The following is a 12,254-nucleotide window of genomic DNA, read 5'->3' on the forward strand; positions in this document are numbered from 1 at the left end:
GGATCTGTCTCTCATAATTGACTATGTCTTTTTTTTTTTTAAAGTATAAGTTTATCTACTAGAATCCTTTGTATTAGAGATTTGTGAAGGATCGTTCTGGAATCTGATATCTAGCCAGCAGCTAAGCTGTGAAGTGAAGGGAGAGAGGGTCTGTATACAACATATTACCCTTGCCTTAAGTCATCCAGTCCATAGCTAGCGATGAAAAATTAATTAAAAAGTGTGTGGATGTTCATTTGAACCATTAAGCATAACTAATGGGCATTGCCAGGTCAGTTCGGTCAGTTCAGTGACAGAGCATCAAAAATTATCTGTGTTCTGTGATTTAAGTAAGGATTTAAGTTTCCAATCTGGTGTTAGGTGAGGGGTTATTAGGCTCTGTGTAGTTGCAAACTACATATAATCCAGAGGCAGAGAAGGAGCAGAATAGGTATAAAATAGTTGCATATATTTCATAAAGGAAGAAAAAAATCCAAATGAATTGGTGGACTTGGCTTGGCCTGGTCAAAATTGAATAGGTTCTTCAGGGTACACAGTATTATCTACCATACTATAGCAAAACACCACTTTTAGTGACTGACAATATTTCCCTTTCACACTGGCTTAGATAAACCACAAATAAAACACAAATACCTCAGATGCAATTAGCAGAAGAAAACCCTTTTCTTGCATCTGAAGTATATGAACTATCTGCTCCTTGCAAAAACCATACCTTTCCTTTTGTAGACTTTCTTTTTTTCCCACACATTGGTGACCTCGTTCATTTTAAACCTTCCTAAACATTAAGAAAAATTATCCTTGATTATAGTTTAAATTTTTAGGATCAGCTTCTGCATATTTTTCCTTTAGCCATCTGATAGAGCTCTTTTTTGCTTTACTTTCCCACAAACTTCTTAACTTGCTTTTGTTTTCCCTTCAGTTTTAAAACTGAGCACTGTTTTTTTTTTCCCTATAGGGCAAACTACATCCTTCATATTACCCTGACCAGTATGCAAATCAGCTAAGCTAATCATCAACAAATTTATTAAAGTTTCTTAATTCTGAAAAACTTCCAAACCTTAAAACCTTACATTAAAACTATTTTAAAAGGCTTAGTAATAGCATCTTATGAAAGAAAAACCTATTAGCAGGACACAACAAAAACTGTGTATTATGTCCATTTCTACAATCAACTGAGAGACAGATGCCTCAACTGGTGGAACTTGGGAGAAAATATAGAGTAGTTCAGCTACATCTGAACAGAAGTTTCCATTGAACAGCATTTGGTCTGCTATAAATATGAAATAGCTCTGTTGTACAGGGGATTTTCCCTTTCAGGTTTTCTAAGATTCTAGCTATCCACTATGGTTCCTATTAGCTAATTGCAAAGTTCTTAGGTTTTTTGTTTTGTTTTGGGGTTTTTTTGGTTGGGGTTTGGCAGTCACTTTAATGACAGCATAAGAATAAAATATTATATGACATACTAAAGTAGGGAAAGGAAAACAGTCCAGCTATATTGTATAACTAAGGGAATGATAAAAAAAAAAATTGCTTATTGGCATACAGTACACTACTTGCCAGAAGCAAGGATATTATTACTAGGTGAAAAAGATGCAAGTGAAAAACAAAGATTCTGGAATCTGGAGTAAATTATTCGGCCTGCCTACAGAATGCCAGACAAGCCCCATTCCCTTCAGAGATACCACCCTGAGGTTAGTGAAACAAAACTTTTGATCTACTATCACCTTGATCAGTTTGAGTAATGCAGAACAGTCATGCTATTTCAGCTGCCCTGCAGTCTGGTAAGCTGTCTCCATCTTCTATTAAAACACTCCATACATCTTACTGCGTCAGTGATGTATTATCTGTCTGCCTAAGCATCTTACAACTATTCTGATTATCACCACAATTATGTCAGCTTTTCAATCTACTTGTACACTCACAAACATTACATGATTTGCCAATTAGCGGCCATTGTCCAGGCAAAAGTTGCTCTTCATTCATTCAATAGCTATATCTCAAGTGAATATTGGAAATCTTGCTTTTGTAATTTTTTATATAAGCTTCTCCATGGCAATCTGACGGGGTTAGAAATGGAAAGGCAGGCTCTTAAACTCTGATCCTGTAACTTGACCCTCCTCATGAATATATTTATTTTTCTCAGATTTCAGTTTCTTGTGACTTTCCTGGCTCTCTCTAGCTAAGAACATGTATCATAGCACGGAGTAGGGGGGAGGAACAATATTGCACAGTGGATGCACTATGAGAGAGGGTTTATAACCCCTCCCAGGATTCAGATATAGGACACTGGTTTACTGATGTCATGTAAATAATTACCGTAACAGTTACAGGAGGATGTATCAACAGTAAAGCTATCGTACATTTGTGAATGCACGTATCTGTGTTTCTCATTTAATCTAGGTAGGCATTACAAACGGATGCAGCAGTATTAACACACAGCAGTGTGCTCAAGATAAGAGGCACTTTTGCTCTTGGTTTATCGCTGCAATGCCTTCTTTATTATAACTGATAAATTCTAGTATAGCAGTTCTTGAAAGGTACCACAAGAGACTCTCTCTACCCATGTCTTTCTTTGAGCTGAGTTGCATGTAAGTCTCAACTGAATTAGCTAAATAGATGCACATCATGTAAGTCAGCCCTTCTGAACCAAGTGAGCTCAGCAAAGCTATATGTTTTGCTTTAAGGGACTGTTTTTTAAAGCAGCTTCCCTCTTCCATCAAGCATGTATGTGTGTGGTGCATAGATAGGTGTTGCCATTTCCAGTGCTGAGCATGTGTCAAGTAACCCAACATGATGACCCTTTTGATAAAAATCAGGAGTTTGTTTACTCAAAACTAAATGCTCTGTGTTTTTTCCAGGGAAATGTTATCACATTTTTTTCAAGGGGAAAAAAAAGTATTTCTGGGCAAATGTCACTTTCTTTTTCAACTGCCAAAGGATGCCTGCCATTTTCTGAGAGAGTTTTTACAGTCCTCCTTGGCTTTCCCTGGCAGGCAGAATTCTCACACATAGGCTTGGCCGAGAGCCTGAGCCACCAAAGCAGATTCTTCCAGGAAGAAGCACAGTGGCAATGCTACAGCATGATGCTGGCTGCAGCATTCGTTATATTTTAAAGATGTCTGGGAAATGAAATATTTGGCCTCAGCCTTTTGCCTTTTTTCTCTCATCCATCTCAGTCAGTGACATGGAACCTTTCTGATCTTATTTGCCAAAAAAGGAAATGTTGCTAGTTGTCAGGGGCTGACTTCAGTTCACCTTTTTTAAAATTTTCTTTCTCTTCTCCGCCCACCCCCAACTGCTTCTGTACAACTTTCATTCCTCTGTCACATTCTCTCCTTTCACAGAACCAGCATGAAACAAGAGATGTACCTTCTACTATCTGCAATACTGCCAGTCCAAAAGATTAACCCCCACCCCCAAATATGAGATGAGCTTAAAACAGTGGGCATCTATTCACATGATCTGGGAGCAGGGGGGATGCTTTAATTAGAGTGACTCGCTTCAACAGCCTCTCTAACTAAAGAACCTGGAGCATCTTGTGTATCAGAGACCCTGTGCTTAAAAATGGTGTGGGGACACTTTAACTAAAGCTCATTTGATAAGCTGTAGTTAAAGCACCTCCGCTGCCATTTTTAAGTGTGGGGACACTGATACACAAGACACTGGATTCTGCTGGAGTGCAGTAATTACCATGCTCCAGCAGACTCAATTAATTGAGAATAATCTGCTCCAACATACTGTAATTAAAGCGTGTCAGAGCAGCCTTGCTGCTCATGTATAAGCACCCAGTGATTCTCCACCTCACTTAGAGATCCTTTCAAATGGTGCCCCAGGATGCCACACAATGTTAACAGTGTTAGGTGTACAAACATGATTTGTAAGGTAAATGCAGAGATTTCAAATAGGAATCCACAGCGTTAGAAACATTCTGATCTGTTGTAGTTGTTCTGAGTTCTTTGCGACAGAAAACCTGCTGTATTTTTTTTCCATAGTCAAAACGCATGTTAAGATTAAGAGTTGGCATTTTCTGATAGGTGACTTGAGTCTAATGAGGGATGCCTTGAGTCTAAAAAAGGTCGAGAACCACTCTCTTATGAGATTATAAATCAAATAATGCTTTGTTCTGTTCATGCTCCTGATTTTTTGAACCTCTCAAGAAAGCTCCTACCCCAGCCTGGTTATTGTACTATTTCATACCTCAGGAAAAGACAGGGAGAGTTCTTGCACACAAAGGGCTTTATTGTAACTGCTAAAACTCATAGGGATGGCTGACAACTTTCTGTTGATGTCATCATGTCAGCCTCTGAAAGGGAGTTAACCCTTACTACTACATCCCCCTTTCTCAGGAAAAACTAGAAGGATTTCCAGAGAACTGCAAAATCATCTTGAGAGGAGAAGTTACAAGTACATCACTCTCCTGTGAGTCTTTATCACTCACTACACTACAAAAAGAGAATAATCAAATCAGAAACATCAATAAAACATTTCTTTTAAAGCAGATAGGTTCACAAATCTAGTTTATTTGGTGGAACTGATGTACGTCCTGGGACATACTTAGGTTCTGGTAAACCCCTAATAGTTACAACTTTTGCGGGATCTGGCCCTTGTGGTGCAATCCGATGTTCCACAAACATGAGCTGAGAGGTTATAAAAGCTCATTTTTCATTAAGTGTAACTCTGGCTTTTTAGAGTTTTCTGAGTGTTGCATACAGTCTTGTATCACATTGTGCCTTGATGGTCCCCCAAACCAAAATGTTATCATCATGACCAAGAACACCGTCTAGGCCATCCAGTGCCTGGGATATCCAAAGCTAAAAGAATTCAGGATCTGATGAGATCCTGAAAGGTAAACATTTAAATTGGTATCATTCAGATGGAGAAATAAAATTGTAGCTTGGATGATTCAACAGCTAGAGGAATCTGACAGAATCCTGCCCTAGCATCCAATTATGGGAAGACCTTGGCTCCTGCCGAGGTATATCCCACTGAAGGAAGAATATGTTTTTTTCAGCACACAAGCTTGTGCAACTGTGTGAGGTCAATACATACGCTAATCTTACCATAGGGTTTTGGCACAACCACCATCCAAGCACACTGAGAAATAGGTTCTTCAATCTTTGTGATTACTTCCATTTGTGGTGATGTTTTTTAATGTTGTCCATTAGCTGGTACTCGTCTTGGTGTAGTGAACGCATATGGAACTGCATCAGTATTTAGGTGCATCTTATATTCAGCTGATATTTTCCAAGACCTGAAAAGACAGATGGGTATTTGGTTCTGTAGAACTGCTCCAAGGATTTCTGGTCCATTATTTCATCCAGTCAGTAGGCAAGATGTAGTGCCAGTATGGCTAATAAGCCAAGTAAAGGCACAGCAAGATTATAGATTACATAGATGTCCTGGTTTATAGTTTTCTGCTTCAGTGTCATTTTTGCATTGAAAGATCCCAGTAATTTGAGGGCAATGTCACTTGGTCCCTGTAACCTTTTAGTAGGAGGAAGGAGGATCCCATCCTTATTCTCATTGTAATACATATCAGGTATAGCTGTTGGTCCTATATGCATTTTAAATGGAATTGACTGTCCATTGAGCTCTATTTCTGTCATCCAGACTCCTGGGTCTGCTAAAGAGTCTATAAGTTCTTCTAATAACATAGTACAGTCCTCTGAGTCCTGTTCTGTGACTTCACAGAATCATAGAAAATTACGGTTGGACGGGACCTCAGAAGGTTATCTAGTCCAACCCCCTGCTCAATGCAGGACCATCCCTGACTAGATTATCCCAGCCAAAGCTTTGTCTGGCCAGGTTTTAAAAACCACCAAGGATGGAAGTTCCAACCTCTCTGAGTAACCTGTTCCAGTGTTTTACTATCCTCCTAGTGAGAAAATTCTTCCTAATAGCTAACCTAAACTTTCCTTGCTGTAACTTGAGACCTTTGCTCCTTGTTCTGTCATTTGCCACCACTGAAAACAGTTTAGCTCCATCCTCTCTGGAACCCTACTTCAGATGGTTGAAGGCTGCTATTAAATCCCTGTGTAGTCTTCTCTTTTCCATACTAAATAAGCCCAGTTCCCTCAGTCTTTCCTCACAAGTCATGTGCCCCAGCCCCCTAATCATTTTGTTGACCCCACTGGACTCTCTCCAATTTGTCCAAATCCTTTCTGTAGTGGGGGGCCAAAAACTGAACACAGTACTCCAGATATAGTCTCACTAGTGCTGAATAGAGGGGAATAATTGCTTCCCTTAACCTGCTGGCAACACACCTACCAATACAGCCCAGTATGCCATTAACCTTCCTGGCAACAAGAGCACACTTGTGGCTTATAATCAGTTTATTGTCCACTGTAACCCCCAAGTCCTTTTTTGCAAAGCTGCTGCCAGCGAGTCACCCCCCAGCCAGTACTGGTGCATGGAATTGTTCTGTCCTAAGTGCATGACTTTGCACTTGTCTTCGTTGAACCTCAGGAGATTTCTTTTGGCCCAATTTTGCAATTTGTCTAGGTCACTCTGAATCTTAGCCCTTCCTTCCAGCGTACCTACTACTCCCCCCCAGGTTGGTGTTGTTAAACTTCAACCCCATGTGAGGCCCAGTGACTAGGGGAACCGATGAATCAGTTGCCCATGAGATCATGAGCAGGACCACTCATGGGGCAAGCACAAGCACACACTGCGTTCAACAGTTGTATTGAAGTGGAGGCAACTTTGGGCGGGTCCCCACCAAACTGAGGAGCAGCTCAGAACATCATGGTGTTCATACATTTATACTTTCCAGTCCATGCTCTTTAGCATTAAACCATGCCCAGTTTCCCCCTGTTACACCCATGACTCCGCCCCTACATTTACATGGAATTGGCTATGCATGAGCCCATTACCATGACAATTTCCACTCCACACCTGCATGAGGTCGTCACCCCTGCTACCTTGGGTCACCTGCAGTTAATCATCTTAAAAGCCTACTTTATATTTTCCCTCTTAATATACCATTGGTTTTCCTCCCCATCTCATTTAAGTTCCCCTATTTCACAACTAAACAAACAGTCAAATGATTAGACAAATGATTAACCATTTAAATCCCCTAAGTAAACAAACATGTAAAACAAAGGTTACACTCTGCTAACTTTAGCAAAATGGATTCCTTGAGGATTTTCTCTGTGATTTTTCAAGGGACTGAGGTGAGGCTGGCGGGTCTATAGTTCCCTGAATTGTGCTTTTCCCCTTTCTTAAAAATGTGGGCACCATTCTTGTCATTTTCCAATCATCTGGGACCTCTCCTGATCACCATGAGTTTTCAGAGATGATGGCCAGCCAACTCCCTCAGCACCCTCAGGTGCATCCCATCCAGCCCTAAGGACTTGTACGCAACCAGCTTTTCTAAATAGTTCCTAACCTGCTCTTTCACCACTGAGGGCTGCTCACCTCCTCCCAGGCATGTGTGATTGCCTTCTGGAGTGCTAAATCAGGGCCCCACCATAGTCTTTGTGAGCGCTCTTCGTCGTGAAGACCCACAACAAAGTGGTCTGTAATTTGTTCTTCCTTGAGCTCCCCATATTGGAAAGATTCAGCCATTATATTTAAAGATGTAATAAAGCTATGCACAGTTTCTGAAGGCTCCTGTTTATGGAGACTGAATCTAGCTCATTTATAAATCACATTTCTTTTGCCCAAAAATATTCAGTTAGTGCTTCTACCACATCAGCATATTGCTTTTTCCTGAATTTGTAAGAGGCATTGGCATAAAAATTTCATCAGTCTGATCATCCACTGAGTAGATGAGAGTACTTAGTTGGTAGCATTCAGACTTTTTGTCCAGACCTGACACTTCCCTGAAGTGGTTAAAACATCTGATCCAAGTAGGCCACATTCCAGGGTTTTGGAAATCAAACTGTTCTGCTGATGTAACTTTAACTCTCTGTATTTTCCCTGTGGCCACCCTCTGCCCTGAGCTAGACACAGCTGCTGCTGGAGCATGGCTGTCATTTGCAAATAACCTGATTGTTGCCCTCTTGTGTTCCTATTGGTGGCAGGATTCAGCCACTTCTGACACCGTGTGCTGTCACATAGCTCAGGAAAAGTCAGGGAGACGTCTTTGTACTCAAAAGGGCTTTATTGCAATTGCTAACTCACACACAAGATGGCTGACAACTTCCTGTCGATGTCATCATGTTAGCCTGCAGGAAGCAAATTAACCCTACTACTACGGTTATAAACATTTCAGGGTGAAAACTCAGCCTTAAATGGACATAAAAAATGTAGGCCTTCTAACCCTTGTAGTTCAGGATAAGATTTTACTTAACCTCTCATTTCCACCTCTGCTTCCCTGTTACTGTTTTACCTACCCATCACTCTAGGGCCCAGGATAATTCCTTTCCCACATCTTTCTGCCTGCATTCTTAGTCTCCTGCTCTCTATCAGTTCTGACCAGAATTTTGCCCCATCTCTCTCTCTCTCCTTTTTTCTTCCTTGTATTTCTCCTTTTTTTTTCTGTCCCTTCAACAGTCCTTTCAGCTTATCTTGCTGGTATCCTATGATCTCAGATGATTTCCTGCCCTTTGGGCAGGGGGCTGGACCCAATTATCTTCCAAGGTCCCTTCCAGCCCTAATGTCTATGAAATCTATGAAACAATCCTGACCATCGCAAGAGACCTTGCCTTTCACCGCCCTTAATATGAGTCATTTCCTTTCCTCACTCCCTCAAGATTTTCTTCCTCTTCATATAATCTTTTTTACTCCTCACTCTTATCTCCATGTCTCTCCTTATTCTCTTGTCCTCATATTTACCTTTCCTCTTTTCCCTTGGTTTCTTTCCTGTCCTGCTCTCATTCTCCTACTCTTCAGTCTCCTAGCCACCAAATATTTAATGGCTCCCATGTATATCCTGCTTCCCAATTTCCCATTCTGCTGCCTGTGTCACTCAGAGTGACTGAAAAGACTGGTCTCTCAGCCCTTAGCCTGACTCCTATCCTCTTGGGAACAGGAGGCACTACTTCATAGTCAGGGCAGCTAGGATCTGGAACCAACTTCCAAGTTCATGGATGACACCAAACTATGGGGGAAGGTGGCCACACTAGAAGACAGGGTGGGGATACAGACCAACCTGGACACCCTTTCAAGGTGGGTGGACCAAAACCCCATGGCATTTAGCATAGAGAAGTGCAGGGTGCTCAACCTTGGTAGGAACAACCAGCACTGTACTTACAGCCTCAGGTGGCAGTGCTACGCTCACTAGCACCATAACTGAAAGAGACTTGGGGGTCGTGATTGACCACAAGATGAACATGAGTCACCAACGTGATGTCATGGCTGGCAAAGCTAACCAAACTCTGGCATGCTTCCATCGATGCATATCTAGTAAAACCAGGGACATCATCCTCTCATTTTACTCAGCCTTGGTGAGGCCACAACTGGAGTACTTCATCCAGTTTTGGGTCCCCCAGTTCAGGAGGGATGTGGATAAGTTCGAGAGAGTCCAGAGGAGACCCACCCATATGATCAAAGGCCAAGAGAACAAACCTTATGAGAAGATGGTGAGGGATATGGGACACTTCAGTGTGGAGAAGAGAAGGCTCAGGGGTGACTTGGTGGCAGCCTATAAGTACAAAAGAGGGTGCATCAGGATCTTGGAGAACAGTTGTTCACAAGAGCGCCTAAAGGAATAACAAGGTTCAACAGCCTTGAAGGCCGATTTAGATTGAACATAAGAAAAAACTTCTTCATAGTCCAAGTGTCCAGGGCCTGGAACAGACTCCCCCTGGAGGTGGTTCAAGCACCTACTCTGGGCTCATTCAAAAGGCATTTGGATGTTTATCTCACTGGGATCACTTGATCCCTGCAGACTTCCTGCCTATAGCAGGGGGGCTGAACTTGATCTTGTGAGGTCCCTTCCAGCCCCTAATATCTATGAAATCTATGAAATTTATAGACTTCAGAATTATCAGGTGGCAACTCTGTTTATTTCCTTCATCTCTGTGCACCTTCCTGCCCTTTTTAATCCACTTCTCTTCTCCCATTTTGCTCCTTTCATGCTTGTTGTTACTGTTTTGCCTTTTCCCTCTTTCCTATCTTGGAATATCCATTTCTCTCCTCTCTGCTTTCCTTTGTCTTCTTCCTTCCTTTCTATCTCACTCTATCCATTTCAGGGTAGAAAGAGACATGGCCAAATGAAGCTGATTAGCTGTGCCATGACGTATTGCAACAGTTGATCTGTTTCATTGGGAGAAACACACATTGTCCCTTTGACTCAACCTTGATGGTGGAGGACAAGGGGCTATGTGATCACCCCCTTCTTCCCTGCTCAGCCAGACATGTGCTCTGTAATAATAATTTTTATGGTGTCACAAATGAGACATCAGATAATGTCTGTTTCCATCCTTCCATGCCTTCTACACCCTTTCCTCCCGTTCATAATGTCTCTCCTCTTTCAGTTTACTCCTTTACCTCATCCATTCTACCATTCTCATTCTTGCTCTGGTTGTAAAGTGAATTTTAATACAGAAATTTGATATTCCACCAGAACATTTGATAGTCAAAAAAGAAAAGATGAGGCGTCACAAATATAGATGTCTTGCTGGATATATAATTATTAAAGGCTTTATGAAATGTGCACATCTTCTGGTTCAATATATTCTGCTCCCTTTCTCCTCCACCTCCAACACACATAGACACACACTTCAGTAGCCCCTCTTGCCGTCAGGCAAAAATTTAAAGATTAGAGGGAACTGCTAGGGCTTTATTTTCTTCAAAATGGGAATTTCTCTATATAGAATTATGGGATAAACTTTAGGAATAATTTCTGCAATTTCAAAGTTGTGCTTTAGGAGGAAAAAAAAGAAATCTGAGCTTGTCGGTATGTTTCAGCAGCCCTGAAAGCAAGAAAACAGCCTTCTAACTTCTTTTTAAAAAGATTTACTCTAAGATAGTAAATTGTTTTATTTTTTCTAACAGCAGGATAATGTAGATTAGAGAGATAAATAAAGAATGGACTGAAAAACCAGCTCAGAAACAAGATATTAAAAAGCAAGGACATGTTGTGTATTGTATTGAGCGTTTATGCACTGGGATTACAAAATGCCATTTTTACTATGGTTGTTTCTGACTTTCCTCTCATATGAGTGCTTTTAGTTGGATTAGCAAGCCAATGTTCTAATCCCATCTGCTGTTTATCTCTATTGTCTTCATTGCATTGACAGTTAAAACATCTCAGCTAGAGAAATACACCAAATTATATGAAAGCTTCTGTGTATGGCAATCTGTGTTTGGCTGCTACCCAAAAAAATGCCTGCAAAGCTCATCAAGAACAGAAATACCTTAATGATACGTTCTGTTTCTGAGTCTTTTTTTTTTTTCTTAAACATTAGAAATGTAATTTAGCTCAATGTATCTTTGAAGAAAGAGAGTGACATTTTTTTAAGATCATCACCCTGTTGGAAATGAGATATAGTAGCTAATTCCCCTGCTTAGAAACTCAACAAAGCAAAATCCACATTCATAGAGTTAGAAAGTCCTTGGGGAAACTTTCCTAGAAATGTTAAGTTAGTCAAGAGTTTATAACTGCAGTGATATTTAACCTGTGTAGTTCACTGAAGCAGAAATCTATCAAGCCAGGAAGTTTTAAAAAGGAAACAAAAGTTACTGGTGTTTGTTTCCATGTCAGCTTCAATAGCAAATTAAACCTTACAGGTACTTAAAAACTGGTATTCTCATATAAATCAACATTTTTTTTTCAATCTAGGATCTTTTCCCTGGAAAAGACCAAAAGGATGCTTCACAAAAAAAGCCACACAGCCTTGTAATGGGCAGTAGCTATGACCGAACAAGCTTAGAGATAAATGTCTTTGTGATATCAAACAGCTGTAGCTGGCTTCTGCCTTAATATTTCCAAGTTTGCATCTCTATTATATTTGAAACAATGTGTCCTGTCTCATGCATGGAATGAAGTTTCAGGACAAAATTACACTTGGGGCTCAGAAAAGATTTTCCTTCCATGTGATATAACATTCAAATATTTTGCATATATATCATATGGCTTCCTCACTGTTTTACAAGGTTAACTTACTACCTTTGATGTGACATCAGTAGCCTCATCTACTATGGCAAACCCTATAACTTTAGGTGCTGTAACAGTCAGTGCAATGACCTAATGTCATGTCTCTCCTATTCTGCATTATTTAATTTTGGGAATTGCTAAACATAGTTACATAGTTTCATAGTTTCTAGGGTCAGAAGGGACCTGAGCAGATCATCTAGTCCGACCCCCT

The sequence above is a fragment of the Crocodylus porosus genome, unplaced genomic scaffold, assembly GCF_001723895.1.
Source record: "Crocodylus porosus isolate Cpor-Errol unplaced genomic scaffold, CroPor_comp1, whole genome shotgun sequence".
Classification (NCBI taxonomy): Eukaryota; Metazoa; Chordata; order Crocodylia; family Crocodylidae; genus Crocodylus; species Crocodylus porosus.